This window comes from Lepus europaeus, chromosome 5, assembly GCF_033115175.1.
Source record: "Lepus europaeus isolate LE1 chromosome 5, mLepTim1.pri, whole genome shotgun sequence".
Taxonomy (NCBI): domain Eukaryota; kingdom Metazoa; phylum Chordata; class Mammalia; order Lagomorpha; family Leporidae; genus Lepus; species Lepus europaeus.
The window spans coordinates 37,278,132-37,293,286 of record NC_084831.1 but is presented as its reverse complement, the minus strand read 5'-3'; the positions used below and the strand labels follow the sequence as shown (position 1 = coordinate 37,293,286).

Below are 15,155 nucleotides of genomic sequence, written 5' to 3'. Positions count from 1 at the left end.
TCCATAATTCTAGTTGAAGACGGCTGTTGGACAAGGTGGTTGATCATCTTTGCCTCTCCATTCCAGGATTCCAAACCAGGAGAATCTGCAGAGTATGGGAAGGTAGGGTGCAACTACTAGTACAATCGCAGAGCGATTGGAGGGGAAGGTGGAAGACTTGGGAGTCCAGGCCGAGTGTAACTTGGCTGAATTGCGTGCCATCTCTGGAACATGGTGTGTAGAATCGGCAGGGGTTCATTTTACTCCGCCTTGGGGTCTTCAACTATTAGTATTTAAGGTGGAGGGAACGTCGTTTCTATTTTCATCCTCTTTGTTGGGACCTGAAAACTTTATGGAATAAAAAGCACGAGGGGCAGGATTTTCACTTCCGTGATAGGTGTGGTGATCAGCCCTAGAGAAGGGATTTGATCGGGAAAGTGCCTCCTCCTGTCACCCTCGGCTTTTTTTCTTGGCTGTGTGACCTTGGGTAAGTCCCTTTTCTTCTCCAGGTTTCTCGTAGTGTGTCAAGGAAATGGCACCAGGCAATCCGGGAGTCCTTCCATCACTAAGGATAAAGCCCAGGGCAAGTACCAGATGTCAAGGGCCCACGCGGGCCATTTCCCGCATTTCTCCTCATTCTAGGTAGTCTGGGCTTTGCTGTCTGCAGCCACAGCAGCAACAGTGACCACTTCTGGTTGCCCTAGGCTTTTACTCATGCTTTTAGTATTTGAAAGACGGAATGACAGGGATAAAACTACCATCTTGTGGCTCACTCGCCAAATACCCTCGCGGGGCTGGGAAGCCAGGAGCTACGAAACCTATCCCGGTATCTCCAGTGCGTCTCAGGGACTCCCCCCAACCCACTCCCCAGGATTTGGGTCATCACCTACTGCCGCTAAGGCTCATGGCAAGAAGCTGAATCAGAAGCGCGCAGAGTAGACGGGACTTGAACCAGGAACTCGGACTTAGGATGCAGACTGCGGCTTAACTCCCTGCGCCACAACTCACAAACAACCCTGGTGGTTGTTTTGTTTTTTTTTTCTCTCCCCACTTTTACTTCCTTCTCCGTCATGGTAGCGCCGCCCCTTCCCGTCGTGTGATACCCAATGAAACTTGCAGTAGGAGAAACGGCTTCCGTGCCCTGGCAAAGGCGCAGGCTCCGCCAGAAAGCCGCCCTGCGCTCCCTAGGAACTACGACTCCCAGCGGGCAGCGCGCCGGCCCAGCAGTGCGCGCCGTCGGAGCGGGGCCCAGCGGCCCGCTGGGGGCTGGAGTCTCCACGACGCGCACACGTGAAAAAGGAAGGTGGGACGGGTTCGGAAAACACACGCTCCACCGAAACCGGTTTGCTAGCGCTGCTAGAGGTAGTTTGGGGACGCGCGCTTTCCCAGAGGCGGGGTGTGGGTGTGCAGGGGGAGGGAAGAACGGGCACACGTACACACACCCACCAGCTCATTCACAGGCGCCCAGGCCTGGGGCTGCAGAAATCGAGGGGGGGGCACTAAACTCGGCGGCTCTCCGCCCCTCCGGCGGCGCAAGGAAAGGCAGAGAGGACTGAGCGCCGCATAGGGTCTTAAGACGTCCACGCGTTGCTTCGCCCCGCGGCCAAGAGAGCGGGGGGCGGGGCAGGAGGTAACCGCCGCTCACGCGGCCGGACGTTGGCAGCGCGCGGCCGGGCCGGCTTCCGCAGGGTCACCGTCGCGGGCCCGTGCGCATGCGCGTGCGCTCCAGCGGGCGAGCGCGTGAGGCGGGGTCGGTTGGGGGAGGGGGACCCGGGCTGGTCGTCGCTCCTCCTCCTCCAGCCGCTCTGCCCCTCCTGAGCCTTGTGGGCCGGGCAGCCATTTTGGGAAGAGCTTTGTTATGGTTGTGGGCTAGTCACCTCTGCCAGGTCGAGAGGCTGGGGCCCCCGTCTTCAGACGCCGCGTCTCGTCCCCGTTGTAGCCCTGCCGCTGCCCGGTGAGTGTCGAGTTCCGGACAGTCCGGACGTGGGGGGGATCTGGAAGTCGTCCGGGTGCCGGGCTCCGCCCGGTACTTAACCCACCGCCTGTTAACAACTAGTTGAAGGAAGCTCTCACACAGGTGGTTGGGTGTAGGTCGGCCTGGGCAGGGGCGAGCGGGGCCCGCGGGGGGCGTGAGCGGGACGGGCAGCCTCCCCCAGCGCGAGCTCTCCGGCTTCAACTTTGGGCTTCGAGTCGGAACGCTCACCTGAGGCTCTGGCTCCTCGCCAGGCGGTCCGTCTTGATGCTGCTTCAGAGGCTTGGTTTACAGGGTTCTGTTTCTTCTCCTTGTCTTGAAAGCCAAGCAGGGGCTTTTTGTTTTCCATTCAAAGAAAAGCTAAGGAGGAAAAAGTGTTAAGTCCAAAGTGGGGTGTCTGAGGGAAAGAGGAGTTTAAGGTTCGGTGGTCCCGGTTCTCGGCGGTAGCGAAGTGTTTACGTTTGGCTTGACTGTACGGTATCCACTGCTTCGTCCCTGCTCCCACCCCCCCCACCCCCCCCCCCAAAAAAAAACCCAGCTGGTAGATCTTGACGTATTTTAACGAGTTTTTCTTCCTGCTTTAAATCTGCCTCTTCCTCCAACCCCGTGAAATTCAAAAAACAGAAAAACGGACTCTAAAATGGCTGTATACAGCTGAGGGAAATGCCCTACACTTGGATAACTTAAACACATTAACATGTCTTAGGATTTTGATGGTTTAATTCGTGGGGACGTTACCTGAATCTTTTGGCCTTTTTGCAAGTGGTGTTTTATCTTGAAGACTACTTTTGCTAGGTGAAAACAAGAAAGTGAGACTCAAAGTTTGCCTATGCCCAGAAGTTTATATAAGAATGGGTGCGGTTTTCTTTTTTTTTCTTTTGGTAGTTTCTTATCGTGCTGAAATTGTGCAGTGATGTCAGTTTTATCTGCCAACTTTGGGCTCTGAGGTTGGCTTGTCGCATTTTTTGAAATACTTCCTTTTAACCTTGCTATTTATTGCTTACCCGGAAAACAGAATTAATGGTGTTTCATGTTTTAGTTCAGTAACAAAAGTCACGTGCCTGTGTAAATCCCACCCGAAACTAAAGATGCCAGTAGTCTTCAGTAGACAAATTTGTAATTTGGTGGACTGTTGATCTTTTCTAAGGTCTCTTCTAATACATGAAGTCAGGGTGCTGTTAAATTGGGACGATTATTAGTGCAGGACAGTTTAACAAATAAAAACATTCTTAAGATGTGGAGTTCCTGATTGTTGTATCATTTTCACAAAAGGCTGTCTTTTTGTTTTATTTTTAAGCCAATAAATCCAGAAGTTTAACTGAAAAATGAAAAGGTATAGGTAACAAAGCAAGAGTAATAAATTTCAGTGTTTGAAAAGGTGGTTGTTTCAGGTTAATCAAACTGTTACTTTTCCTAGGGAGTCAGTTTCAATTAACCTTTCTTTTTTTTTCCAACATAAGTTTATTTTTGTCAGTTCCTGTAGGAGTTTTTTGGTGTTTACAGTTTATTTTGGTTTTACAAGAAAGGGATTTAAAATTCTTCATAGAAATTACAAGTTAGTTGCTTTGTGTTTTGACATCTGTCAACTGCTGAAGTTGGTTTTTACTCTGCTTTTTTTTAGGGTGCTTCAGAGATTTACACATGTAGGTTTAAATGTTCTTTCAACTGATTTTGAGTAGCGTCTTTTCTGTGCTCTTCATATTTGGGGGGGGGATGTTGGGAAGCTGTTAATTTTGAGTAACTTAAATTAACCATTTTCTCATGAGGGACTGAAAGCTTAGCTTAGGGCACATTCAACCATTTTAATAATTTTGAAATGATAGGGGGTTACATTTGCTTATACATAATCATTAGTGCTTAGTTAAATATAAAATATACAATTCTGAATCATACTGAGGTAGATTGCATATCTTTGTTTTATGGTTCTAAGTCTGATGTGCCAGGGACAAACTGTTGCTCAATATGCTTTATATTTACTAACTTATTTACTCTGTGTAGATACTGTTTTATCACCCATTTTATAGTTGAATAAAATAAGTCCAGAGACTCAATCAGCTTGTGTAGGTAACAGTCTATATTCTAATGTAAGCAATGTGTTTTTAGGTCATTGTGCTGAACCATTATGGTTGCTGCCTTTAAATATGAAAAGTAAGACTGTTGGGAAAATAAGCGAAAACAGAAGTTCATGGAAAAAGAAAATGTTAGTGTATTTTCAAATAGATTGAGGTGGGAGTGGTCTAAGTGGTGTATAGATAACTTGGTACCTCATTTGTGACTGTAGTTGCTAGTGTTTGGAATTTCATATATGCTATTAGAGACTTGCGCAAGTTACTTCTAAATCAGACTTAGTGGTTTCTGTTTCTCAATGAAGTCTGCCCCAAATAAAACTGCCTACAAACTTGAAAAAGTAGAAGAATTGAATAAAAATTAAATTTTTAGGGGCCGGCGCCTTGGCTCAGTTGGTTAATCCTCCACCTGCAGCGCCAGCATCCCATATGGGCGCCGGTTCTAGTCCTGGTTGCTCCTTTTCCAGTCCAGCTCTTTGCTGTGGTCCGGGAGGGCAGTGGAGGATGGTCCAACTGCTCAGGCCCCTTCACCCGCTTGGGAGACCAGGAAGAAGCACCTGGCTCCTGGCTTCAAATCGGCGCATAGCGACCATTTGGGGAGTGAACCAGCGGAGGGAAGACCTTTCTCTCAGTCTCTCTCTCACTGTCTATAACTACCTGTCAAACAAACAAAAAAAATTAAATTTTTAAACCATTATTAAAATGTAATCAGGAATATTCAAAGGTGTCTTATTTATTTTTCTTTACTAAAGCAAATGATCAACATGTATTTAAAGATGTATTTTGGGGCTGGCATTAGGGCATAGTGGGTAAAGTTGCCACCTACAACACCAGCATCCCATGAAGCGCCGGTTCTGATTAAATCTTTAAAAAATTGCTCTGTTTTGCTGAGAAATGAAAAAGAACTTATCCAACAAATCAATTAAAGGCTGGTCAAAATACATTCCTTAAAAAGATTTATTTATTTATTTGAAAGGCAGAGTTAGATCTAGCATCTGCTGGTTCATTCTCCAAATGGCTGCAACAGCCAGGGCTGGGCCAGGACGAAGCCAGGAGCTTCATCCAGGTCTCCTATATAGGTGCAGGGGCCCAAGTACCCAGGCTGTCCTCCGCTGCTTTCCCAGGTGCACCAGCAGGGAGATGGATAAGTGGAAAAAGCAGGGACATTAACCAGCCCCCGGTCATTTCTTTAAAAAAAAAAAAGAATTTTATGTTTATTTGAGAGGTAGAGTTATAGACAGAGGGAAGGAGAGACAGAGAGGTCTTCTATCCACTGGTTCACTCCCAAATGGCCTCAATGGCCTGAGCTGAGCTGATCTGAAGGCAGGAGCCAGGAGCATCTTCGCAGACTCCCATATGGGTGTGGGGACCCAACCATTTGGGTCATCTTCCACTACTTCCCCAACCACGAGCAGACACCTGGGTTGGAAGAGGAGCAGCTGGTACAGAACTGGTGCCCATACCCAGTACTGTAGGCAGAGCAGGCAGAGATTTAGCCTACTGTGCCCCCATTCCTTTTTTTTTTTTTTTTTTTTTTAATTTGAAAGGTAGAGTTGCAGAGGGAGAGAGGGAAAGAGGTCTTCCATCTGCTGGTTCACCTCCCCAAATGGCTGTGACTGCCGGAGCTGGGCCATCTGAAGCCAGGAGCTTCTTCCAGGTCTCCCACTTGGGTGCAGGGGCCCAAGGACTTGGGCCATCTTGCATTGCTTTCCCAGGCCATAGCAGAGAGCTGGATTGGAAGTGGAGCAGCCAGGACTCAAACTGGCACCTATGTGGAGTTCTGGCACCTCAGGCAGCTTCTTTATCTACTACACCACAGCACCGGGTCCATTCTTTTAAGAAATATTGGAGTGGCCGGCACTGTGACAAAGCAGGTAAAGCCACTGCCTGCAGTGCCAGCATCCCATATGTACGCTGGTTCAAGTCCTGACTGTTCCACTTCTGGTTGAGCCCCTTGGTAATGTGCCTGGGAAAGCAACAGAAGTTGGCCCAAGTGCTTGGGCCCATGCACCCAATGGGGAGACCTGGAAGAAGCTCCTGGCTCCTGGCCTTAGATCTGCCTAGCTCCGACCATTGCGGCCATTTGAGGAGTGAACCAGCAGGTGGAAGACACCTCTCTCTGCCTCTGCCTCTCTGTAGCTCTGCCTTTCAAATAAATAAATCAATCTTTTTTTTTTTTTTTTTTGACAGAGTTATAGACAGAGAGACAGAGAGAAAGGTCCTCCCTCCATTGGTTCACTCCCCAAATGGCCGCTACGGCCGGTGCTGTGCTGATCCGAAGCCAGGAGCCAGGTACTTCTTCCTGGTCTCCCATGCGGGTGCAGGGGCCCAAGCCCGAGCACTTGGGCCATCCTCAACTGCCCTCTCGGGCCACAGCAGGGAGCTGGACTGGAAGAGGAGCAACTGGGACTAGAACTGGCACCCATATGGGATGCTGGTGCTACAGGCAGAGGATTAACCAGGTGAGCCACGGTGCTGGCCCCAATAAATAAATCTTTAAAAAAAAAATATTGGGGCCGGCACTGTGGCATAGCGAGTGAACGCTCTGGCCTGAAGCGCCGGCATCCCATATGGGTGCCTCTCTCTGTGTAACTCTGACTTTCAAATTAAAAAAAAAAAAAAAAATCTTTAAAAAAATATATTGGAGGCTCTACACTAGTGTCAGTGTACTAGGAGCTAGATAATTCTTGGCCATGAAACGTTATTCCTGCCACCAGAGAACTGTACAGTTAACAGATAAGCACAAAAATACTCGCAGGGTAACAACATAGAAATTTTATTTTTTAAAGGGGTTGATTTTAACATAGTCATTAAATTTTCCCTTTTTTTTTTTTTTTTGAGATTTATTTATTTGAAAGAGTTACACAGAGAGAGGAGAAGCAGAGAGAGATAGAGAATCTTCCATCTGCTGGTTCACTCCCCAGTTGTCTGCAACTGCCAGAGCTGTGCCGATCCAAAGCCAGGAGCTTCCTCCAGGTCCCCCACAGGGTGCCAGGGGCTGAAGGACTTGGGCCATCTTTTACTGCTTTCTCAGGCCATAGCAGAGAGCTGGATCGGAAGTGGAGCAGCCAGGTCTTGAACAGGCGCCCATGTGGGATGCTGGTGCCTTAGGCCAAGGCATTAACCCGCTGTGCCACAGTGCTGGTCCCCCTTCCTTTTCTATGATAAAACTACTTAAGAAACCCATACTTCAGACTAGAAAATCATCCACACAAACAGCTTTAATACCTTTTTCTGAATACCAAATTATTTGTAGAGTACTTTTTTTTTTCCCATGAAAAATCTCATTGATGTAAGTTTGGCTCTTCTCTAAATTTAACTTTAAATCCTTGTTTTTGATTATCATGAGTTTAAATTTCAGTGTACAAAAAATTCTTTTATGAATTATTGCTATCCTTAAAGTCTGTAAGTAGAAAAGTGAGTCTGGGGTTTTTTTGGTAGTTAATTAAAAGTTGTTTCAGCTTTTGTGCTGTTTGTAAAATACTCTACTTTTTAATTAGTCTTACCAAGTGTGGTGGGAAACGGCAGTGGAAACTGTTTATTGTGGGCTTCATAAGCCAGATGCCGTAGAAGTCATATATATATATACATACATACATATACAAAATCTCATTCCTTTAATGTTTATTTAAAATAGATGATACTGATCCTTCTACACTTGGGCATACAGAGGATCCCAAGAAGTTATATAACTTGTAAAACATAGGTGGGGGAGGGCATTCAGGCAGCATTTTGTGATTTTGAAGCAGTTTGTACTGTGTTATGGGGAGAAATTCAAAGGCACCAGCTTTGTAGATGGACCTTCTGGGTTTGAATCTTAGCTGTGGCACTTAAAGCTTTGTGGCCTTGGATGAGTGATTTACATGAGATTCTGTGCCTGTTTCCTCATTGGTTAAAATAGTACCTTCTCATATGGTCATTGTAATAAAATGTCTAACCATAGTAAGCATCCAGTGATTGTTAAATGAAATTGTCTGTTGTCTGTTTTTTTGTTGTTGTTTTTTATTTATTTATTTTTAAGATTTATTTATTTGAAAGGGGGGGATTATCTTTTGATCTGCGGGTTCACTCTCCAAATGCCCACAACAGCTAGGGCTATGCCTAGCTGAAGCTAGGAGCCAGCAATTCCATCCCTGTCTCCCACATGGATGGCAGAGTCCCAAGCACTTGGGCCATATTCTAATCCTTTCCCAGGCACATTAGCAGGGACTTGAACCTGTGCTCATATGGGATGTCAGCCAGCATTGCATGCAGCAGTTTCACCTGTTGTACAACACCTGCCCCTTCTTGTGAAGTTTCTTACATTATAAATGTTCCTGATTACATGTAAGTTGGTAGTTGGATATATTGCCTTAGATTGAGATTTGATTTGGGGGTGGGAGGAGTGTGGGTGATACTGTAAAGTGAGGGATTTTTTTTTTGTTTGAGAGGCAGAAAGAAAAAGAGTTCCCCATCCATGGTTTGCTTCCCCAGTTACCTGCCTTAACCAGGACTGGCCAGACTGAAGTCAGGTGTTCAGAACTCAATCCAGATCTCTTGTGTGGGTAGCAAAGACTCAAATTCTTGAGCCATCACCTGTACCTCTCAGGGTCTGAATTAGCAGGCAGCTAGAGTCAGAAACAGCCAGGACTAAAACTAGATAGATTATGTGGGCATCTTAACTGCTAGGCCAAATGGTCGCCTCAGGAACTTTTATTTTGTGGTTTATTCAGTGAGTTTGGTCTGTATCATTTCCTAACAATGTATTGAGCAGCGTAGAATAATTGTATAGGTTTACCCTCCTGAAGTGTTTGGTTTGCTTTAGTGCCCAATTCAATATTAACTTTTCCAAGTAGTTTATTTCCTGTCTTGTTTTTTCCCTTTGTTGTATATTGTATTACAAAATTGAACTAAGTATGATTGGATTTTTAGTAGTTTTATCTCCTGGTTTGGGTTACTGAGGAATAGTTTTCTCAATTTTTTTAGTCTGCAAATTTCTCTTCAAAGCTGGAATTTTCTTCTGCTGTTTGACCCATAAACTGTTAGCATTTCATTCCTTCTTGAAATTTTATTTATTGATTTTTACTTGAAAGGCAGAGTGAGAGATTGATCATGCATCCATGGTTAACTCCCCAACTTGCTACAACAGCTGGGGTTGGGCCTTGCAGAAACTAGAAACCCAGAAGTCATTTGGAGTTTCCCACATGGGTGGCAGAGACCCACGTATTTGAGCTATCATCTACTGCCTTCCAGGTGGCCTGTTAACAGGAAGCTGGCTCAAAAGTGGAGTTCTGGAACTTGAACCCAGACACTCTTGATGTGAGATTCCAGTGTCCTGTACAGCTTTTTTTTTTTTTTTTTTTTTTTTTTAGATTTGTTTATTTGAAAGGCAGAATTTACAGAGAGATGAGAGAAATCTTCCAACTGCTGGTTCACTCCCCAGATGACTGCAGCTGCCAGAACTGGCCTGGTCTGGAGCCAGGAGCTTCATCTGGGATTCCCTAGTAGATGTAGGGGACAAGGACTTGGGCCCTCTTCCACTGCTTTCCTCCAGCACATTAGCAGGTTGCTGGGTCAGAAGTGGAGCAACTGAGACTCCAGCCAGTGCCTATATGGGAAGTTGGTGTAACAGGTGGCGGCTTTACCTGCTATGCCACAATGCCACTACCCCTTCCCTTTTTTCTAGAGTTATTTTTATTTATTTGAAGGAGCTACAGAGAGAGAGAGAGAGAGAGAGAGATCTTCCATCCATTGGCTCACTCCTCAAATGGCTGCAGTGACCAGATCTAGGCCAGGTGAAATCCAGGAGCCTGAACTCCATCTGGGTCTCCTGTGTATGTGGCAGGGGCCCATGTACTTGGGCCATCTTCTGCTGCTTTCCCAGACACATTAGAAGCTGGATGGTAGTGGAGCAGCTGAGACTCAAACTGGTGCTCAGTGGCTTAATCTGCTGCAACACAATGCCATCTGCGAGAAGAGATTTTTTTAGATACACTTGAATGAGGCTGGCATTGTAGTGTACATGTAAAGCTGCTGCTTGTGACTCCGGCATCCCATATTGGCGCCAGTTCATGTCCTGGCTGCTGCACTTCTGATCCAGGTCTCTACTAATTGCCTGGGGAAAAACACCAAAGATGGTCCAGGTACTTGGTCCACTGCAACTCACATGGAAGACCTGGATGAAGCTCCTGGTTTAGGTCTGGCCCAGTCCTGGCCATTGGGGCCATTTGGGGAGTGGACCAGCAGATGGAAGATCCAGGTCTCTCCCTTTCTCTCTGTAACACTTTCAAATAAATAAATACATCTTTAAAAAAAAAAAACAGTTATACTTGTATGTAAAATGAACTTGGAATAGAAAACCTATCTTGGGGGTAAATCCTTGCCTAGTAGCTAAAGCATTCATGTGATAAATCTGGAGTCTTGGGTTCTGTTCCTGGGTCCAGATGCTGACTCCAGCTCCTAATGCAGATTCTGGGAGGCAGTGGTGATAATTCAAGAAATTAAGTCGGTTCCTCTCCCCTCCACCCCCCCCCCCCAACTAGATTGCATTCGAATTCTTGGCTTTGTGCTCCTAATCCCTTGAGGGTATTTGCGGAATGAACTGGTGGATGGAAGCTTTCTCTTGTTCTATCTTCTGCTTCTCAAATTAAGTAAAATGTGATATAGTAGTCACTACGACAGAAACTCAATTATAAAAAATATAAAGGCTTTTAAAGATTTATTTATTTATTTATTTATTTGAGAGGCAGAGAGATTTTCCATTTACTGGTTCACTCCCCAGATGGCCACAAACTGCCAGAGCTGGGCCCATCAGGAGCCAGGAGTTTCTGCCGGTTCTCCCACACAGGTGCAGGGGCCCAAGGACTTGGGCCATCTTCTACTGCTTTCCCAGGCCATAGCAGAGAGCTGGATCAGAAGTGGAGCAGCTGGCATAGTGGCATAGCAGGTAAAGCCACTGCCTGCAGTGCCCACATCCCATATGGGCAGCGGTTCAAGTCCCGGCTGCTCCACTTCCTATCCAGCTCTCTGCTATGACCTGGGAAAGCAGTAGAAGATGGCCCAAGTCCTTGGGCCCCTGCACCCGCATGGGAAGACCTGAAGGAGGCTCCTGGCTCCTGGCTTTGGAGCAGCACAGCTCTAGCCATTGCAGCCAGTTGGGGAGTGAACCAGCAAATGGAAGATCTCTGTCTCTCTCTCTGCCTCTTTTTCTCTTTGTGTAACTCTGACAGTGAGAGAGAGAGAAAAAGGTCTTCCTTCCGTTGGTTCACCCCCCCAAATGGCCGCTATGGCCAGCGCACTGTGCTGATCTGAAGCCAGGAGCCAGGTGCTTCCTCCTGGTCTCCCATGCGGGTACAGGGCCTAAGCACTTGGGCCATCCTCCACTGCCTTCCCGGGCCACAGCAGAGAGCTGGACTAGAAGAGGAGCAACCAGGACAGAATCCAGCACCCTAACCAGTACTAGAACCTGGGGTGCCGGTGCCACAGGCGGAGGATTAGCCTAGTGAGCCTCGGCGCTGGCCAATGAATAAATCTTAAAAAAAAAAAAAAAGAAGTGGAGCAGCTGGGTCTTGAATCCGTGCCCATATGGAATGCCTGCACTGCAGGTGGCAGCTTTACCTAAAGATTTTTAAATGTCACATATAGTGTAGGTATATTCACAAAGAATTAAATCATTTCAGGATCAGAGAAGTTGGAACATTGATAAAGGTTATCTTTACTTACAGGCCTGCTTGTTCATAGTGTGGTATAGTCACTTTTACAGCAAATGCTATAAAAACAGTTTGCTAGTTTAAAAACATTTCTGGGGCTGGTGTTGGGTCATAGCGGGTAAAGCTGCTGCCTGTGATGCTGGTATCCCATATAGGTGCCAGTTCATGCCCCAGCTGCTCCTCATTTAATCCAGCTCCCTGCTAATGAGCTGGGAAAAGCAGCACATGATGACTCAAAGGGTTTGGCCCCTGCCACCCATGTGGGAGACCCAGATGAAGCTCTTGGATCCAGGCTCCTAGCTTTGGCCTGGCTCAATCCTGGCCATTGCAGCCATTTAGGGAGTGAACCATTAGATAGAAGGTATCTCTCTCTCTCTCTCTGACTTCTAAACAAATAAATAAAGCTTTTAATTTAAAAAAAGCCTTATGATTTCAGATACCTGGATAAATCTCAACCACTTATAGTGATCTGAATCTCACTCGGAGAATTGAATATGTAAGATTGCATCAGATAATAAGTATACTTCTGTTTGTTTTATATTTTATAGTCTGATAGGATTAACCTTATCTTGGTCTTATTTTAAGTATACTATTCTTGTTTGGGACTGTTGTGACCTAAGTAAATTCAGCCTTTTAGTTGTGGGAGAGTAAGTGTTGATGGTAGGTGGCAGATGTGGGTGGAGTTCCTGGCTTCAGCCTGGCCCAGCCTTGGCTGCTACTGGCATTTGGGAAGCAGATTTTTTTTCCCTTCTTTCTTTCTCCATTTTTGTCACTCTGTGTTTCCAGATAAATAAATAAATAAATCTTAAAAACAGTATTGAAAAGATAATTTTTACCTGAGAAAGATTATGAATATGATTCCTTTTTAAAGTTTTGTACTAGGATGAGCATTGTGAGGCAGCTAGCCTGTTAAGCCGCAGCTTGGGGCACCCACATTCCATATTGGAATTAGTTCTACCTGTGCTTCCTATTCAGCTTCCTGGTAATGTGTCCTCAGAGGCAGTGGATTATGGCCCAAGTACTTAGGTCCCTGCCTATGGGAGACCTGTATGGAGTTCCTGACTTCTGGGTTAGCCCCAGCTGTTGTGTGCATTTGCAGAGTGAATCAGTAGATGGGCAATCTGTGTGTGTGTGTCTGTCACTCTGCTTTTCAAATGGATAAATAAATATTTAGAAAAAAATTGCTTTGTGAAGTTACTTTTGTGTATTATTAAGATTAATTTGAAAGGCATAGTTAACAGGAAGCAGGAGAGAGAGAGATCTTCCATTCACTGGTTCACTCCCCAAATGGCCACAACTGCTGGTGCCAGACCAGGCCAAAGTCAGGAGCCAGGAACTTCATCCAGGTCTCCCTAGTGGATATATGGGCCCACGTAATATATTGTTGGGAGGAATGAAGCAAAAGAAGGCACAGTGACTAAAGTTTATTACTAATGGTGAGACTGGCAGGAGTACTGTATTGGCTTTGAAAAGATCTTTCCTTGTTTCTTTCGTCTGTGCCATTTTAGCCCCTTACATTATTGTCCTTTTGTGCATCTGAATAGAAGAGAATGCTAGAAAGATTGTGTGCACGCAAACCTGATATGAGAGAACATCAAAACGTTGATGGGAAAATGGAAATAAAAGAGAAGTTTGTTTTGGTGCGCAGTTGAAGTCCGTATGTGTATTTTCTTTCTTTCTTTTCTTTTTTTTTAAATTTATTTATTTATTTGAAAGAGTTACACAGAGAGAGGAGAGGCAGGGTGTGGGGGGGTGTCTTCCATCTGCTGGTTCACTCCCCAGATGGCTGCAACAGCCAGAGCTGCGCCAATCTGAAGCCAGGAGCCAGGAGTTTGCCGGAGCCCAAGGGCTTGGGCCATCTTCTACTGCTTTCCCAGGCCATAGCAGAGAGCTGGATCAGAAGTGGAACAGCCGGGTCTTGAAATGGCGCCCATATGGGATGCTGGTGCCCCAGGATAGGGCATTAACCTGCTGCACCACAGTGCCAGCCCCCATATGTGTATTTTCATAATAGGCATTTTCACAAATTTTGAAGACACTTGATATATATAAATTTTTTTAAAAATTGCAGCAAAATAAACATATCTTCTAATTCCATTTTTCTACCAATTTTTTGAAGCCCCCTCATAGATAAACTTTCTGTCTTGGATCCTTGGCAGCCAGAGCAGGGCATGTGATTCAGGCAGTGTCAACTTGGATGCATTTCACTGGGGACTTGCATCTGGAGCAAGAGATGCTAAGAAGCCAGGACAATTTGGAATTCATTCCAGTGGCTATTTGTGGTGGCAGTGCTAGCAGGGTAGTTTCTTAAGCACGCTCTTTCTGTGGTGTGACCTTGGCAGTGGTTTAGACTGCTTAGCATCCCTTGGTTTTTGCTTGTTTGACCAATCAGGGAGTATCTCAGTCATTCTCTGAACTCCCAGTGTTCTGATAAATTTCTTTTTCTATTAGACTACCTAAACATGGTTTCTTTTTTGCTTTTAATTCAACCAAGAACCCTGATTTGTAAAGCTTGCTAATATTTATTATTTCTCTCTGTGTTTTCTAAAGATCTATGTATTTATTTGGAAGAGCTACAGAGGGGGGAGGTTTTCCATCTTTTGGTTCACTCCCCAAATGGCCACAATGGCCGGGTCTGGACCAAGCCTCCCACTTGGGTATTGGGATCCAAGTCCTTGAGCCATCCCTTACTGCCTTCCAGCGTGTGCATTAGCAAGAAGCTGGATCAGAAGCAGAGTAACTGAGACTTGAACCAGGCACCGCAAATGACGATTTAGCTGCTGTACCACATATTGTTCCAGACTCCCCCACTCCACAGTCCTAACCAATAGGCCAAATGCCTGTGTTTTCCTTTAATCATTTGTTACAAATATATATATATATACACACACACACATATGTGTGTGTGTATAGTACAGAATATATAAATATGTAAATATAAACATCACCCAGAAACCCCTAGCTCTTAACTTGGTGCATTTTTCTAGATCAGTGTCTGAGTACATACACGGTAGGTTTCTAATGTTTCCTAAAATAGTTGGTGATGCCCACTTTGCGTATGAGTGTATTCAGATTTCTCCCAGCTAATCCAAAAAATGTTTATTACAAGTAGCTGTTGAAACCAGTATCTGATCCTGGACCTTGTTGCATGTTAGTGTAATTTCCTTATGTCTCGTTAACTGTAGTCCTTGTTTTTCAGTGACACTGACTTTGAGACTGGGCCTATTGTCCTGAGAATGGTTTTGTAGAATTGTATCCTTGTATCATGTAGCTTGTTTTTTTTCCTAATTCCTGTGCTTTTCTTTAAAATTTCATGCAAGGCTGGTGCCGCGGCTCACTTGGTTAATCCTCTGCCTTGTGGCACCGGCATCCCATATGGGCGCCGGGTTCTAGCCCTGGTTGCTCCTCTTCCAGTCCAGCTCTCTGCTGTGGCCTGGGAGGGCAGTGGAG

The 15,155-nt window shown here is 45.6% G+C and overlaps 1 protein-coding gene across 4 annotated transcripts in view; it reads left to right on the top strand.

Moving 5' to 3' along the window:
• The first annotated feature begins 12 nt into the window (after positions 1-12).
• GPBP1L1 (GC-rich promoter binding protein 1 like 1) overlaps positions 13-15,155 on the top strand; it is a 59,420-nt gene continuing 44,277 nt past the window's right edge. For 2 of the 4 annotated variants that reach the window (XM_062191200.1, XM_062191203.1), the window contains exon 1: positions 1,734-1,933. The gene's annotated coding sequence lies outside the window, so the exon portion shown is untranslated. Of the gene's footprint in view, positions 103-1,231; positions 1,342-1,733; positions 1,934-15,155 lie in introns of those variants that run through there. The other 2 variants (XM_062191202.1, XM_062191201.1) reach the window with 2 other exon arrangements.